Raw genomic sequence first — 17,057 nt, forward strand, 5'->3', positions numbered from 1 at the left:
GAGCTAGACCAAACAATGGTACAGGCCAGACTCGTGAGGAAATGAGTTTCCTATCACTGAACATACATCAGAAGAATACTGAAACATTGCTTGAATCCCATAATTATGTACAGCTTTTATGTTTTCCTCTGTTACTTTAAAAATAACAAAATTAAAGTTAAAGAAAAGTGTATTGCAGTGGGATTTCAAATACAACATGAGGAAATTGGAGGGGACTATCTTTATTATAATGTTAAGTCCAAGATTATATTGTCTCTGTATCTGGCAAAAGACAGAAACTCCATTTGATGGTGACAAACATTTTATCTTGAAGAACTTTTAATAATTATTTGTCTTTACAGAAAGATTATCTCCCAAAAGAAAAATTGCCTCTATTATTATAACCCTCTTCAAAGAATATTTACTCTTACTTAAAAAATACAAAGTTAAAACAATATGGTTCTATGTCCTTAAACATCAGATTTTAAATCCAGATCTCTTAAGATCTGGTGCTTTGAATTTTTTCATCAATTAAAATAACCATAGTTTCCTGATTCTGGGTATAATGCACTATTATAAAATCCAAATGTAAATAAGAATATAAAAGAAAACAAAAACCACTGGAAATTTTATGTGGAATACTAGCATTCCAATCATTAAAATACATTTTATGTACAGGTCCACATAATATAGATGTATAAATACATAAAATTATATCCCCTTTTCTCCAATCCTAACCTCTACCACCAAAAAAAAAAGAGAGAAAGCTAGTGACCTAATATTCATTTTTTCATAAGTTTCCCCACGTTCACATTGTCATGGGCAAATGAACATGTGTACATGTGTGTATGAATGTTTTTACAAAGATATGATATCATGTATCCTATTGTCTGTCTTTTGGTACTCTCAGGACTTCACCTCAGAAATATTGCTAAGTGGGGGAAGGATATAAGGAAAGGATATAGGAGAGTGAATAAGGTAGAAATATTATGTACTCATGTATGAAAATGGAAAAATGAGACCTGCTGAACTATTCCAGGAATAGGAGGAAGGGGATAAAGGAGAATGATGGAGGGGGTGAATTCAAGTATGATATATTAAGAACTTTTGTAAATGTCACAATGCACCCCCAGTACAACAATAAAAAGGAAATATTGCTAAGTTAACTGCTAGAGATATAGATCACTCTTTTATGGCTGCCTTATATCTCGTAAGTATGAATGTGCCATATGTTCATTCAATAATTTTCCTGTGGAAGAGAATTTAGGATTTTCCAATGTTTTGTCATTAGACACTATGAAAAATAGAATTTTTATCTACAATCAGTTACTAAAGGGTTTTTGTTTGTTTGATGTGTTGCCAGAAGTAGGTTTAATGAGATGAGTCAAATTGTACATTTTACCAAATTATTTTACTAATGGTTTTTTAAAATAATATTTTCCCCAGCGATGTATGAAACCACATCTGTCTATCTCTTCAAGCAATAAATGTTAACTCAATTTACTTTCTAAACTGTAGGATCAGAAAAATTCCTCATTATTTTTCATTTTCTGGATAACTAGAGTACTTTAGCATATTTGTATTGATTTATTGATCATTTGGACTTTCTGTTCCAGTATTTACTTATCCATATTTTTTTAGAGAGAGAGTCTTGCCATTTAACCCAGGCTGACTTCAAACTCTCAGTCTTTCTGTCTCTGCCTCCCAAATTCTGGGATTACAGGAATGTGTCACCATACACAGTCTGACTATCCATGTTTTTTCATTTTTCTGTTGTGTGTTCTTGTTTTATCATTTCAAAGACATAGTGAATCATAGCTATTATTAATTTTTCATAAATATCACAAATTTTCCTATTTAATACCAGGCCTCTAAATTTATTCCTAATATCTTTTCCCACACAGAGATTTTTATTCTGTCAGTTTCAACACTACTATCTTTCCTGTACTAGCTTCTAGATATTTTGGGGAAAAAAATAGGATGGAGACTACTTACCTAATATACATATCTACTCCTAATATACAATTTAACCCAAACATGTTAACCCAATAATTGACATGCACATAATAATTTGGAACAGATTTTCTGTTTGTCTACATTAAATGCAAGACAAGGACATGGAAATTACCTTGAACAGATGGCTGGTGGAGTGGCTCAATTGGTAGAGCACCTGCCTACTAAGTGCAAGGCCCTGAGTTCAAACCTCAGTTCTGCAAAAACAAAGACAAAAAAACCTTGAACAGAAGCCCAGGCTAAAGACAAGTTGTGGAGCAGAATACTGAGACCCTGATCCCTCACAATACATGCACACAGAAGTTAAAAGATGCTGGGTTCTAGTGGTTCACGCCTGTTATCCTAGCTACTTAGGAGGTTGAGATTGGGAGGATCACAGTTCAAGGCCAGCCTTGGCAAAAAGCTTGCTAGACCACATCTCAACCAACAGCTGGGCACAGTGGTGTGTACCTGTCATCCACCAATAGCAAGAAGGTTAAAAATGGGAAGATCATGGTCCAGGTAGACCAGGGCAAAAAGGGGAACCCTATCTCCAAAACTACCAGAACAAAAAGGGCAGGAGGTGTGTCTCTAGTGGTAGAGTACCTGCCTAGCAAGAAGAAAGCTCTGGATTCAAACCCCAACAGCATCAAAGGAAAAAAAAAAGAAGTTGGAAGACACTGTAGCCAGTAGTACAGGGATGGAGCATGGACACATGAGTTTAGAGAAAAATCCTCTCCCCAGACTCTGGGTTCAACTTGTTTCCCAGATTCAACTTCCCTATTCCCTTTTATGCGACAATGAGAAGATATGGTGGAATATCACACAGGCGACTTCGATTATTTCAGTAAACTTGGTTTACACTGACTCTTCCAGCCCTCTTAGTTATTGAATTGAGCAGCACAAGAAGCAGATGCACTATAGTCGACAAACAAATACCTTCACCTTGGACATATTTCCCCTTCCTCCTTCCTACTGTTGCCATGTGTTATATCTATCTATTCTACATGCCCCACTGCACACACACACACACACACACACACACAGTCATTCACTCAGAAAAGTCACCATTTCTTCCAACCTCCAACTTGGACTTTCATTGAACTCCCCAAAACAAGAAACAACCCAAATGTCACTCAACAATACAATGAGCAAATGAATTAAAATATAGTTAGATAATGAAATCCTATAGTATACAAGAGTGAAAAATGAGTAAACTACAGCTACACATGAAAACATGGATGAAACTGATAAACAAATGATGGCTAAAAGAAGTGATACACAAAACTTTGATAAAAATGTAAGATATAATTAATAGAACATTAAAAACTGAGCAAAAGAAACAAAAGAAAGGAAGGAAAGGAAAGGAAGGAGAGAGAGAAAGAATGAAGGAGGGAGGGAAAGAGGACAGAAATCCAATCCCCAGAAGTAGAAATAATACTAAGATACGTTCCAAATTTATCAGATCACAAAGATGGTGTTTAAAAAAAATAAACATGATTAGCCAGCATTCTGGTTCATGCCTGCAATTCCAGCACTCAGGAGGCAGAGGCAGGAGGACAATGACTTTAAGGCTAGCCTGATCCACGTAGCGAGTTCCAGGCCAGCCTGGGCTACATAGCAAAACCCAGCTCAAGAATAAATAAATAAAATAAAAATTTTAAATTTAAAAAAGCATGATTAAATGTAGACTAAAATAATGCCAAATGTTCTGAGAAGTTAAATTATGCGCTAGGTGTCTGTGGAGAGTGTTAGAGGGAAGATAACTTGGCTCTGTGGAGGACAAAGAAATCTATGATAACTTGCAAAAAATGAGAAAGGTTAGTGATAGACTTCCAGAAGGCCCCATTTATCTAACTTAAAGAGGAAAAAAGCTGCTATGGACAAGGACTTCTGACTTATATATTATTAGGTGCTTGATACTGGTCATCTGGCATCTCTGGTGAAGAATCAACATGTGAAGGAATATTAACTTCGTTAACTTCCATTGCATCCTCAGACATAGACTAATCCTCTCAATCACACCTGCACTTCCAAAGCCTCTGAACCAAGTAGAAGGACGGTAATTTCCTGGAAAGAAAATATTGGCTCAGAGTAGGAAAGATGGAAAAACTGCCCACTTCTTTTAAAAGGTGCTTTTCTTTTCAAGTAAGTAAAAGTGAATCATGAGCTCCCTCTAGTGTCCAAAAGAAGAACAACTTCAGACTATCTTGAGTGCCTTTTTGAGCTTTTCAGCAGGGTGTATTTAAGCGTAAAAGTATTCATTTTTATCTTTAGTAAACAATACACACATATACACAGGCATAACATACGTACATCTGTTTTTGTTTCTCTATGGTGAGACTATAACACTTTTTTTGGAGTAGGATCAGAACCCAGGTTAAGATCACCATAATTTGGATACCACTAAATATATACTATTTTATTGCTCAGCATAGGGAGTTTCAAAAGATATTTAACACATGGGGCTGGACAACTCCATATTTGGTAAACAAGTGTTTAAAAGAAGAAGGAAGCTGATTTCTTTGCAGTCAGATTAAAAGTAATGAGTATACATTCATGAACTTTTATAAAGTGCCTGAAATCAGATTGTAGCATTGATTTTGTTTGTCCTGTATCTACAGAGTGCTTTCCTTTGGAAAGCATTTTCCTCTATTTTTTTAAAAGTTATAATTTTTTTAGTGTTCTTTGGTGTTTCCCCTTAAATGTTTACATTTTTTAATTTCTTAAAAATATTAATGCTTGTCATTTATCCTTCATAAAACAAGAAGTCCAGCATGTTCTAAAGTTAACTCGGTCTCTTTTCATATCCATTATGTTAATATAATCTATCATTTAATTATAGATTATGATGAATATACTTTCACTATTTCTTCACTTTAGTCCTGAAATTATTTCTGTTACCTTTTCTGATATTTTATTATTCATCCAGGTACTTATAACACCTTAATGGCAAATTACTAATACATGAGCTGTGTTGTTTATTTTATTTTATTTTTGACACAAAAATTATATATATTAATGGGGTAACATGATTAGCATGATCTTTTGATACATGTATACATTGTGTAATGTTTATCTTCTAGGTTAGCATATATATTTTCTCAAACACAGTTTCTGTGTAGTAAAAACAAAGTCCTTCTACTTTCTTTGAAACATATACAACCTTATCTACAGTCACTATTATCTATAGTCACCCTGCCATGCATTAGAATGCCACAACTTATTTCTCCTATTTAACTACAAATTAGTGCCCATTGACCAACATTTCCTCATTCCTTTAGTCCCCCTACTTCATCCAGTCATGCATAACCACTATCTATTGATCTATTGAGATCAATTGTTTTAGATTCTACATATGAACAAGATTATGTAGTATTTGTCTTTCTGCACCTAGCTTCTTACATTTACCATAATGCCTTCCACTTCCATCCATGTGGTTACAAATAGCAGGATTTCATCCTTTTATGATTGAATACTATTCTATTGTATACATGTACCATATTATCTTTATCCATTCATTGGTCAGTGGGCACTCAGATTGATTACATTTCATGGCTATTGTGAATAGTGCTGCAATGAGCATGGGTGTGCAGATATCTCATTGACATACTGATTCCATTTCCTTTGGATATACACCTAGTGGTAGGATTACTGGTTCTTTTGTTATTTCATTTTTTAATTTTGTAGGAACCTCCATACTGTTTTCTACAATGAATGTGCTAATTTATATTCCCACCAGCAGTGTGCAAGTGTTCCATTTTCTCCACATCCTCTCCAGCACTTGTTATCTTTTGTCTTTTTGGGAATAGTCATTCTTACTAGAGTAAGGGGATAGCTCATTGTGATTTTGATGTGCAGCTCTCTCTAAGGCTTAGTAAATTTGAGCATTGTTTCATTTATCTGTTGGCTGCTTATATACCTTCTTTGAGAAATGTCTATTTAAGTTTATTGCCCATTTTTAATTGAGGTGTTTTGTTCTATTTTGCTGTCGAATTGCTTGATATTAATCTCTTATCACATGTAAACTTTGCAAATATTTCCTCCTTTTCTGTAGATTATCTCTTCACTCTGTTGGCTGTTTATTTTGTTGTATAGAAGCTTTTTAGTTTGATGTAATCCCATTTGTCTACTTTTAATTTTGTTGCCTGTATCTTTGAGATCTTGTCCTAAAAAAATCCCTCCTGATTCCAATGTCTTGAAGTGTATCCCCTATGTATTCTTCTAGTAATTTCAAAGTTTCAGGCCTAAAAATCTTTAACCCATTTGAGTTGATATTTTATATGGAAAGAGATAGTAGTTTAGCTTTATTCTTCTGCATGTTGCCATCCAATTTTCCCAAAACTATTTATTGAAGAGTCTATCCTTTCCCCATTGTATATTTCTTGTACCCTGTTCAAAGATTAGTTGACCGAGAGGATCCAAGATGGTGACTAGGGTGCAGAAGCAGACAGTGTGAGCTCCATAAATCAAAAATCTTGCTGAGATGCTGAACCACACTTGGCAGAAATAAAGCACCAAAAAGAATCAAAACTTTGACACCCTGGACACATACCCTGTACAAAGCTTCTCCATGCCACATTACACTGAGAAAACAGGAGGACTCCCGAGCAGCCAGACCCCAGCGCCAAACCTGCTTGGGAGACATTTGGCAGACAAAACAGCAGGATGGCTGGTGGGCTACAGACCTGATTTCCAGAACCTGAGGACAAGCCACACCTCACTGAGGGAGGAGCTGACTAAGCAGCTGCCACTGAAAGACAGAAGAAAAACTGGCGAGACTACCCAATCACCTGGCAAGACTAAGACAGAGCTTCTGTTTAAGTACCAACACTAGGACTGGATGCTGAAGAAGTAACAACTGAACTACTAAGACTGAAATTCTATTGTTCCCGAACCTGGAGTTTTTTTGTGTATAAATTTGTTTGCTTGTTTTGTTTCTTGTTTGCTTGTTTGTTCATCTCTCCCTGTTGATTTCTTTGGTTTTTTGTGTTGTTTTGTTTTGTTAGTTTCACTATTGTGAATTAGTTAATACTAGTTAAATTACACCCAAACCAGGGACAGAAATAGCATACATACACTAAGCTAAAAATCCAATACACCCACAAAACAAAATTTAACCAAGGGAAAGAAAACAGGTGACTGAAACCACCAATAGCCTATCAAGAACATAGTTGCATAGGGCAAACACAACAAGGGGAATGGACTATGAGCACATGATAAAAGCGAGAGCACACAAGGGAGGGGTGAGGATAGGTAAGACACCTAAAAAACTAGCTAGCATTTGTTGCCCTTAATGCAGAGAAACTAAAGCAGATACCTTAAAGCAACTGAGGCCAATAGGAAAAGGGGACCAGGAACTGGAGAAAAGGTTAGATTAAAAAGAATTAACCTAGAAGGTAACACCCACGCACAGGAAATCAATGTGAGTCAATGCCCTGTATAGCTATCCTTATCTCAACCAGCAAAACCCCTTGTTCCTTCCTATTATTGCTTATACTCTCTCTACAACAAAATTAGAGATAAGGGCAAAATAGTTTCTGCTGGGTATTGAGGGGGGGAGCGGGAGGGGGTGGAGTGGGTGGTAAGGGAGGGGGTGGGGGCAGGGGGGAGAAATAAACCAAGCCTTGTATGCACATATGAATAATAAAAGAAAAATGAAAAAAAATATATATATACTATGCCAATAAAAAAAAAATAAAAAAAATAAAGTTTCATCATCAGAAAAAAAAAAAAAAAAGAACATAGTTGCATAGTACCAAGTTGAGCAATGGGGAGACAAAAAAGTGATGGAAACCATTCTCCCCCAAAAAATAATTTAATACAGGATTCAGAGGGAAATGAAGAAAATGGATACCCAGTTCCAGACTCCAACAAAGCAAAGATAAACAACATCAAAGAACACAACAATGCCCACAAGAACACCTTCAAAGAAGAAATCCTGCAAGTAATCACTGAGAATTTCATGGAGATGTTACTAAACATGGTCAACAAAAACATATAAGAGGCACTCAAGAAATTCCAAGACACCAAAAATTAAAAAATAAGAGAAGACACAGAAACAAATAAATGAACTCCTGGGAGCCCTCAATAAACACCAAAGTGAAACAGGAAACACTATAAATAGAGAGATAAATTAATTAAAGATGAAAATTGACAATATTAAACAGGAAGTGACCCATGATATAGAAAACCTCAGAATGAAACACAAACACAAAACACAATGGAAGGCCACTCCAGCAGACTAGAACAAGCAGAAGACAGAATCTCAGAATTTGAAGATGAAATGGAAATTAAAGGAAAAACTGAATGTTAGTCAAACAACTCAAGACCTGTGAAATGAATATGCAAGAACTCACCGACTCCATCAAAAGAACAAACCTGAGAATCATGGGCATTGAAGAAGGAGAAGAGATGCAAGCAAAAGGAATTTGTAATATATTCAACAAAATAATAACAGAAAATTTCCCAAATCTAGAGAAAGCTATGCTCATTCAGGTACAGGAAGCCTCCAGGACACCAAACAGACTTGACCAAAATAGAACTACCCCATAACATATTATCATTAAAACAACAAGCACAGAGTTCCTGCACCACTGCCATCTGCTCCGCTAAGCACCCAAGCATCCCCGCCACAATCAGTTGGAAGTCGGCCACTATGAAGACACAGGCTCAAGTCTGAGATAAAGAGCTGGTTGTGGTGGTGCACGCCGATAATCAACTAGGGGAAGAGGATGAGGCTGGAAGATCACGAGTTTGAGGCCAGCCTGGGAAACACTTTCAAAACTTCAAAGATGGCAACTGAGACAGAGATGCAGACTTCATGAGCTCCTGAACCAGAGACCCTATGGAGATGCCAGAGACACACTTAGCAGAGGTAAAGCACCAGAGAGAGCCAAAAATACAGCAGTCTAAACCCTTAGATCATGGAAGGCTTCTCTATGCCACAATCTAATGAAAGAACAGCCGGCCTGCCAAGTCCCCACCCCATAGGCCTGCAGAGTCGCTGCTCTGCTCCACTGGGTTCTCCACCACTCAGGCTGTGCCAGATCCATGCACCACCAACACCAGGATCCTTGCCCCTCTGACTGTGCCAGGCCCTAACCATGTGCCAGATCCACACCCCACCGGGACCACCATCTGTGGGCCGTGCTGGATCCATGCCCTGCTGAGACCCCCACCTCTTGGGCCACACCAGTTCCATGCTGCCGGGATCCCCAGCCATCAAGTTCCCTCCCCTCAGGCTCTGCTGGGCTCCAGCTCCACATGAGATGACTGGAGCCACACCCCACCAGGATTCCCGCACGTCAGGCCTGGCACCAGCTTGGTGTGAGACAACCGATCCCCCAGACTGCTGGGATCCCCACCCCTCAGGTGGAGCCAAGCCCCAGCTCTACAGGCTTTCCAGATAACTGCACCACCAGGCTCCTACTGGGGTCACCATTAGAGGGCTCCCAATGTTCCTAAGAGACACAGACAGGACTGGATGCTAAAGCAGTAACAGAACTAAGACTGCCTGCAATTCTACTGTTCCAGAACTGGTGGTTATTATTTTTTCTTTTTCTTTTTTTTTCCTCCCTTCTTTAAGGGTTTGGCTGCCTGGTTTGCTATTTGATCACTCACCATCTCTCCCTTTTTTTTTCTATTTTTTTTTCTCTATTCTTTAAGGATTTGGCTGCATGGTTTGAGGTTTGATTACCCACCATCTCTCTGAATTTTTTTTCTTTCTTTTTTCCTCTCTTCTCTCTTCCTTTTACCTTTCCTTCTCTTTCTCTTTTTTATCCTTCTCTCTTGTTTTGTTAGTATTAATATTGCAACCCAGGTAGTACTAAATTACACATAGTCATGAGACAGAAATGGTACATACTGGGAAAATTGGAAGAAGAAAAAGGGGAGGAAACCATTCTCCCCCAAAAAATAAAGTAGTACAGGATTTACAACAAAATGAAGAAAACGGATACCCAGATCCAGACTCCAGCAAAACAAGGATAGACTATATGAAGGAACCCAACGAAGCCCACAAGAACACCCTGAAAGAAGATATCCCACAAGTAATTAATGAGAATTTCATGGAGATGTTACTAGACATGGTCAACCAAAACGTACAGGAGGCACTCAGCAAATTCCAAGACAACAAAAATAAAGAATATGAGAAAACCAAGAAACAAATAAATGAAATAATAGAAGCCCTAAATAAAAACCAAACTGAAAATGAGACCACCATAAACAGAGAGATAAATGAATTAAGGACAAAAATTGATAATATTAAAGAGGAAGTAATCCACAATATGGAAAACCTCAGAAAAAAGAATGATACAGAAATACAAAACAAAATGGAAGGCCATTCCAGCAGAATAGAACAAACAGAGGACAGAGTCTCAGAACTTGAAGATGAAATGGTAATTAAAGGAAAAACCCAAGAACTATTAGTTAAACATCTCAAGACCTGTGAAAGGAAAATGCAAGAACTCGCTGACTCCATCAAAAGAACAAACCTGAGAATCATGGGCATTGAAGAAAGAGAAGAGGTGCAAGCAAAGGGAATGTGTAATATATTCAAAAAAATAATAACAGCAAATTTCCCAAATCTAGAGAAAACTATGCCCATTCAGGTACAGGTAGCCTCCAGAACACTGAACAGACCTGACCAAAATAGAACTACCCCACGACATATTATCATTAAAACAATACAGAGACCAAAGAAAGAATATTGAAAGCTGTAAGAGAGAAAAAACAAATAAGGCATTATGGTAAATGTAAGAAGCTAGGTACAGAAAGACAAATACTACATAATCTTGTTCATATGTAGAATCTAAAATAATTGATCTCATAGAAATTAAGAGTAGAATAGTGGTTATGCATGACTGGATGAAGTAGGGGGACTAAAGGAATGAGGAAATGTTGGTCAATGGGCACTAATTCGTAGTTAAATAGGAGAAATAAGTTGTGGCATTCTAATGCATGGCAGGGTGACTATAGATAATAGTGACTGTAGATAAGGTTGTATATGTTTCAAAGAAAGTAGAAGGACTTTGTTTTTACTACACAGAAACTGTGTTTGAGAAAATATATATGCTAACCTAGAAGATAAACATTACACAATGTATACATGTATCAAAAGATCATGCTAATCATGTTACCCCATTAATATATATATATATAACAAAGACAAGTACATGACAGAGATCACCACATACTTCTCAATACTAACACTGAATGTTAATGGACTAAATTCCCCCATCAGAAGACACCATCTGACAAACTGGATTAAAATGGAAGATCCAACAATCTGCTGCTTACAGGAGACCCAACTCACTGACCGAAATAAGCACTAGCTGAAAGTGAAAAGCTGGAAGATTTACCAAGCCAATGGTCCCCGAAAACAGGCAGGGGTAGCAATACTTATCTCAGACAAACTAGACTTCAAACCTACATTATTCAAACGAGATAAAGAAGGACACTACATACTATTAAAAGGTGAAATACACAAAAAGGAAATAACAATTATCAACCTATATGCACCCAATGTCCGGGCAACCAATTTCATCAAACATACTCTTAAGGACCTAAAAACATATATAAACTCCAACACAGTGATGGTGAGAGACCTTAATACCCCCCATCACCAAAAGATAGGTCATCCAAACAAAAAATCTGTAAAGAAAACCGAGAACTAAATCACACCATAGATCAAATGAACCTAGCTGATGTCTACAGAATATTTCATCCAACTTTTGCACAATATACATTCTTCTCAGCAGCCCATGGAACCTTCTCCAAAATTGATCATATCCTAGGGCACAAAGCAAGCCTCAGCAAATATAAGAAAATAGAAATAATCCCATGCATTACATTTGACCACAATGCATTAAAACCAAAAATTTTAAAAAGCAGTAATTAACAAGCAAACATTGGAAGCCGAACAAAACATTGTTCAATGACAAATGGGTCATCAATGAAATAAAAGAGGAAATTAAAAAGTTCCTGGAAGTTAATGAAAATGAAAACATGACCTACCAGAACTGATGGGACACAACAAAGGCAGTCCTAAGAGGAAAGTTTACAGCCATGAGTGCATATATTAAAAGGACAGAAAGATCTCAAATCAATAACCTAATACTATAGCTCAAACTCCTAGAAAAACAGGAACAAGCAAATCCCAAAACAAGCAGAAGGAGAGAAATAATTATAATAATAAGGGCTGAAATCAATAAAATAGAAACAAAAAAAAATATACAAAAATCAATGAAACAAAAAGCTAGCTCTTTGAAAAAATAAATAAGAATGACAGAGAGAGAAAACGAAAATCAGTAAAATCAGAAATGCAAAAGGAGAGATAACAACAAACACCATGGAAATCCAGGTAATCATCAGAGACTACTTCGAGAGTCTATACTCTAACAAATTTGAAAATCTTGAAGAAATGGACAGATTTCTAGAAACTTACAACCACCCAAAACTAAACCAAGAAGATATTAATCACCTGAATAGATCTATAACACAAAATGAAATTGAAGCAACAATAAAGAGTCTCCCAAAAAAAAAGTCCAGGAACTCATGGATTCACTGCTGAATTCTATCAGACTTTTAAAGAAGAACTAATACCAACTCTCTGTAAACTGTTCCATAAAATAGAAAAGAAAGGAACACTGCCAAACTCATTTTATGAAGCCAATATAACTCTCATCCCAAAACCAGACAAAGATACCTCCAAAAGGGAGAACTACAATCCAACTACCTTAATGAATATCGATGCAAAAATCCTTAATAAAATAATGGCAAACTGAATCCAACAACACATCAGAAAGCTCATCCACAATGACCAAATAGGCTTTATCCAAGGGATGCAGGGGAGGTTCAAAAAATGCAAAACTATAAATGTAATACAGCACATTAATAGAACCAAAGACAAAAAACACTTGATCATCTCAATAGATGCAGGAAAAGCCTTTGATAAGATCCAACATCACTTCATGATAAAAGCTCTAAGAAAACTAGGAATAGAAGGAATGTACCTCAAAATTGTAAAGGCTATACATGACAAACCTATAGCCAACACCATACTTAATGGAGAAAAACTGAAACCATTTCCCCTAAAATCAGAAAGAGACAATGGTGCCTATTATCCCCACTCCTATTCAACATAGTCCTGCAATTCCTAGCCAGAGCAATTTGGCAAGAAGAATAAAAGTAGGTCAAATAGGTAAAGAAACTGTCAAAATATGCCTATTTGCATATGACATGATCCTACACCTTAAAGACCCAAAAAACTCTACCCAAAAACTCTTAGACACCATAAACAACTACAGTAAGTTGGCAGAATACAAAAACAACTTACAAAAATCATTAGCTTTTCTATACACCAACAACAAGCAAACTAAGAAGAAATATATGGAAACAATTCCATTCACAATAGCCTCCCAAAAATCAAATACATAGGAGTAAATTTAACAAAGGATGTGAATGGCCTCTACAAGGAGAAATACAAACCCCTGAAGAAAGAGATCGAGGAAGACTACAGAAGATGGAAAGATCTCCCATGCTCATGAATTGGTAGAATCAACATAGTAAAAATGGCTATACTACCAAAAGCAATCTACATGTTTAATGCAATTCCAATCAAAATCCCAATGACATTCATCACAGAGATTGAAAAATCTACCCTAAAGTTCATTTGGAAACACAAGAGACCGTGAATAGCCAAAGCAATACTCAGCAAAAAGAGCAAGGCTGGAGGTATCACAATACCTGACTTCAAACTACATTACAAAGCAATAGCAATAAAAACAGCATGGTACTAGTAAAAACCAAACATGAATACCAGTGGAACAGAATAGAGGACCCAGATATGAATCCACAAAACTATACCCACTTCATTTTTGACAAAGTTGCCAAAAATATACAATGGAGAAAAGACAGCCTCTTCAACAAATGTTGCTGGGAAAAATGGTTAACTGACTGCAAAAAACTGAAACCAGATCCATGTCTATCACCCTGTACTAGTATCAACTCAAAATGGATCAAGGACCTAAATATCAGACCTGAAACTCTGAAGTTACTACAGGAAGGAGCAGGAAACACTCTGGAATTAATAGGTATAGCTAAGGACTTCCTCAATAGAACTCAACTAGGAGAAAGAATGGAAAAATGGGACTTCATAAAATTAAAAACCTTCTGCACAACAAAAGAAATGGTCTCTAAACTGAAAAGACCACCCACAGAGTGGGAGAAAATATTTGCCAGCTATACATAAGACAAAAGACTGATAACCAGAATATACAGGGAACTTAAGAAACTAAACTCTCCTAAAATCAGTGAACCAATTAAAAAATGGGCAACTGAACTAAACAGAACTTTCTCAAAAGAAGAAATTCAAATGGCCAAAAAACACATGAAAAAATGCTCACCATCTCTAGCCATAAAGGAAATGCAAACCAAAACAACACTAAGATTCCACCTCACCCCTATTAGAATAGGTATCATTAAAAACACCACCAACAACAGGTGTTGGCAAGGATGTGGGGAAAAAGGAACCCTTGTACACTGCTGGTGGGAATGTAAACTAGTACAACTACTCTGGAAGAAAATTTGGAAAATTCTTAAAAATATAGACATAGATCTGCCATATGACCCAGCAATCCCACTCCTGGGGATACACCCAAAGAATGCAACACAGGTTACTCGAGAGGCATCTGCACACCCATGTTTATTGCAGCACTATTCATAATAGCCAAGTTATGCAAACAAATAAGATGCCCAACATTGATGAATGGATCAAGAAAATGTGGTACTTGCACACAACAGAATTTTACTCAGCCATGAAAAAGAATGAAATCGTATCATTTGCAGGTAAATGGATGGAACTGGAGAACATTCTAGGAGAGGTCAGCCAGGCTCAGATGACCAAAAATCGTATGTTCTCCCTCATACGTGGACTTTAGATTTAGGGAAAATGCAGCAATGTGATTGGACTTGGATCACATGACAAGGGGAGAGCACATATGGGAGATATAGAAATAAGTAGAAAACCCAGAACATGAAAGCTTTTGATGTCCTCACTCCAGAGGAGCTAATACAGAAACCTTAAAGTGACAGAGGTTATCATGAGAAGAGGATCAGTAACCAGGGTAAAGATCAGTTAGAGATGAATCAACATGGGTCATAACACGTGTAGACGAAAGCAATGCTAGGAATATTTCTGTATAGCTATCATCAACTCAACTAGCAAAAATACTTTGTCTTCCTTATTAGGTTTGTGTCTTTTCTTTAACAAAATTATTGTGACGTGGGGTTGCCACCCGAGCTGAATCGTACTGGCATTCAGTTTGGGTTTAGGTTGGATTTGGAACCGTGGAGATGCAGAAGGAGACCCCTCCCCTGTTAGTGCCCCCAGTGGCCCGCGAGTGGAACTTTCCCCCTAATGCGCCTGCCTGTATGGAACAGCAGTTGGAGGCTGCGCGGTACCCATCTGATGGGGCGCTTCTGCTGGGAGCCTCCAGCCTGAGTGGCCGCTGCTGGGCTGGTTCCCTCTGGCTTTTCAAGGACCCGTGTGCCGCCCCAATGAAGGCTTCTGCTCCGCCAGAGTCCAGATGGAGGCCGGAGTGGCCGACCTCACTTGGGTGGGAGACCGAGGTATCCTAGTGGCTTCTGATTCAGGTGCTGTTGAACTGTGGGAGCTGGATGACAACGAGACACTTATTGTCAGCAAGTTCTGCAAGTATGAGCATGATGACATTGTGTCTACGGTCAGTGTCCTGAGCTCTGGCACACAAGCTGTCAGTGGTAGCAAAGACTTCTATATCAAGATTTGGGACCTTGCTCAGCAGATGGTACTGAGTTCATACCGAGCTCACGCAGGGCAGGTTGCCTGTGTTGCTGCCTCTCCCCACAAGGACTCTGTGTTTCTTTCATGCAGTGAGGACAATAGAATTTTACTCTGGGATACCCGTTGCCCCAAGCCAGCATCACAGATGGGCTGTAATGCCTCTGGTTACCTTCCTACCTCCCTGGCTTGGCATCCTCAGCAAAGTGAAGTCTTTGTCTTTGGTGATGAGAATGGGACTGTCTCTCCTGTGGACACCAAAAGTGCAAACTGTGCCCTCAAATCAGCTGTGCACACCCAGTGTGTCACTAGACTTGTGTTCTCCCCACACAGTGTTCCCTTGCTGGCCTCCCTCAGTGAAAACTGCTCACTTGCTGTGCTGGACTCCAGTCTTTCTGAAGTGTTTAGAAGCCGAGCCCACAGAGACTTTGTGAGAGATGCTACTTGGTCTCCACTCAATCACTCCCTCCTCACCACAATTGGGTGGGACCATCAGGTCATCCACCCTATTGTGCCCACAGACCCTCTCCCAGCCCCTGGACCTGAGAGTGTTGCCAAGTAGACTGGATTTCAGAAAATGAAGCAATCCCCTATGAGAATCCCCTTTTTCACCCCTGTCGGTCAGTTGTTAGACAACATAGGAGCCTTGTATAAGATGTTGTCACTAGATCTCTGCAGTTCACAGGCACTGTTTCTCAGCCTGGTGGACGCTGGATGCTGGAATCCTGTAGATACAGGGAAGAAAAACTTTCTTCAAAGTGGAAAGGATGTGTGCCTGAGAGTGTGTGTAGATCTATAGTTTTTGGTGGTGGGAGAAATAAAGATCACCGTCTTACCCACACAAAATGTCCCTTCCAAAAAAAAAAAAGCTGACAAAAGGATTTTATGCCTCCCATGTAGCTGACTATTGGCCATGCGTGGGTGGGATATGGGATGTGGGCATCCCTGGGTTCTTGGAAGCAGCTTTTATGCTACTCATAAAGATAGGAGCAACTTATTTTATTATTTTTTTAGTGAACTTAAATTCACCATTATCTTTGGAACTGCTTCCGTTCACAAAAATCCAGCACAGCTACCTTGAGGAAAACATACCACAGTTTTGCACAACTCTTTGCCATTAAATGGAGTCAGAAATCCAATTTCAAGCTGAATGAATAGTTCAGCTGGTGCTTGTTTGATGCCCATATAAATCCCTCCTCTGTGGTGGTGTGTTTATGAAAGATGAATGGTTTGTTTTTGTTTTTTTGTCCTTGATTCCATAAAG

The 17,057-nt window shown here is 38.1% G+C and overlaps 1 pseudogene; it reads left to right on the forward strand.

Annotated features, from left to right (window-relative positions):
• The first annotated feature begins 15,290 nt into the window (after positions 1-15,290).
• LOC141419906 (methylosome protein WDR77 pseudogene) lies at positions 15,291-16,639 on the forward strand (annotated as a pseudogene).
• The last annotated feature ends 418 nt before the right edge of the window (positions 16,640-17,057 follow it).

The sequence above is a fragment of the Castor canadensis genome, chromosome X (genome assembly GCF_047511655.1).
Source record: "Castor canadensis chromosome X, mCasCan1.hap1v2, whole genome shotgun sequence".
In the NCBI taxonomy this organism is placed as follows: Eukaryota; Metazoa; Chordata; class Mammalia; order Rodentia; family Castoridae; genus Castor; species Castor canadensis.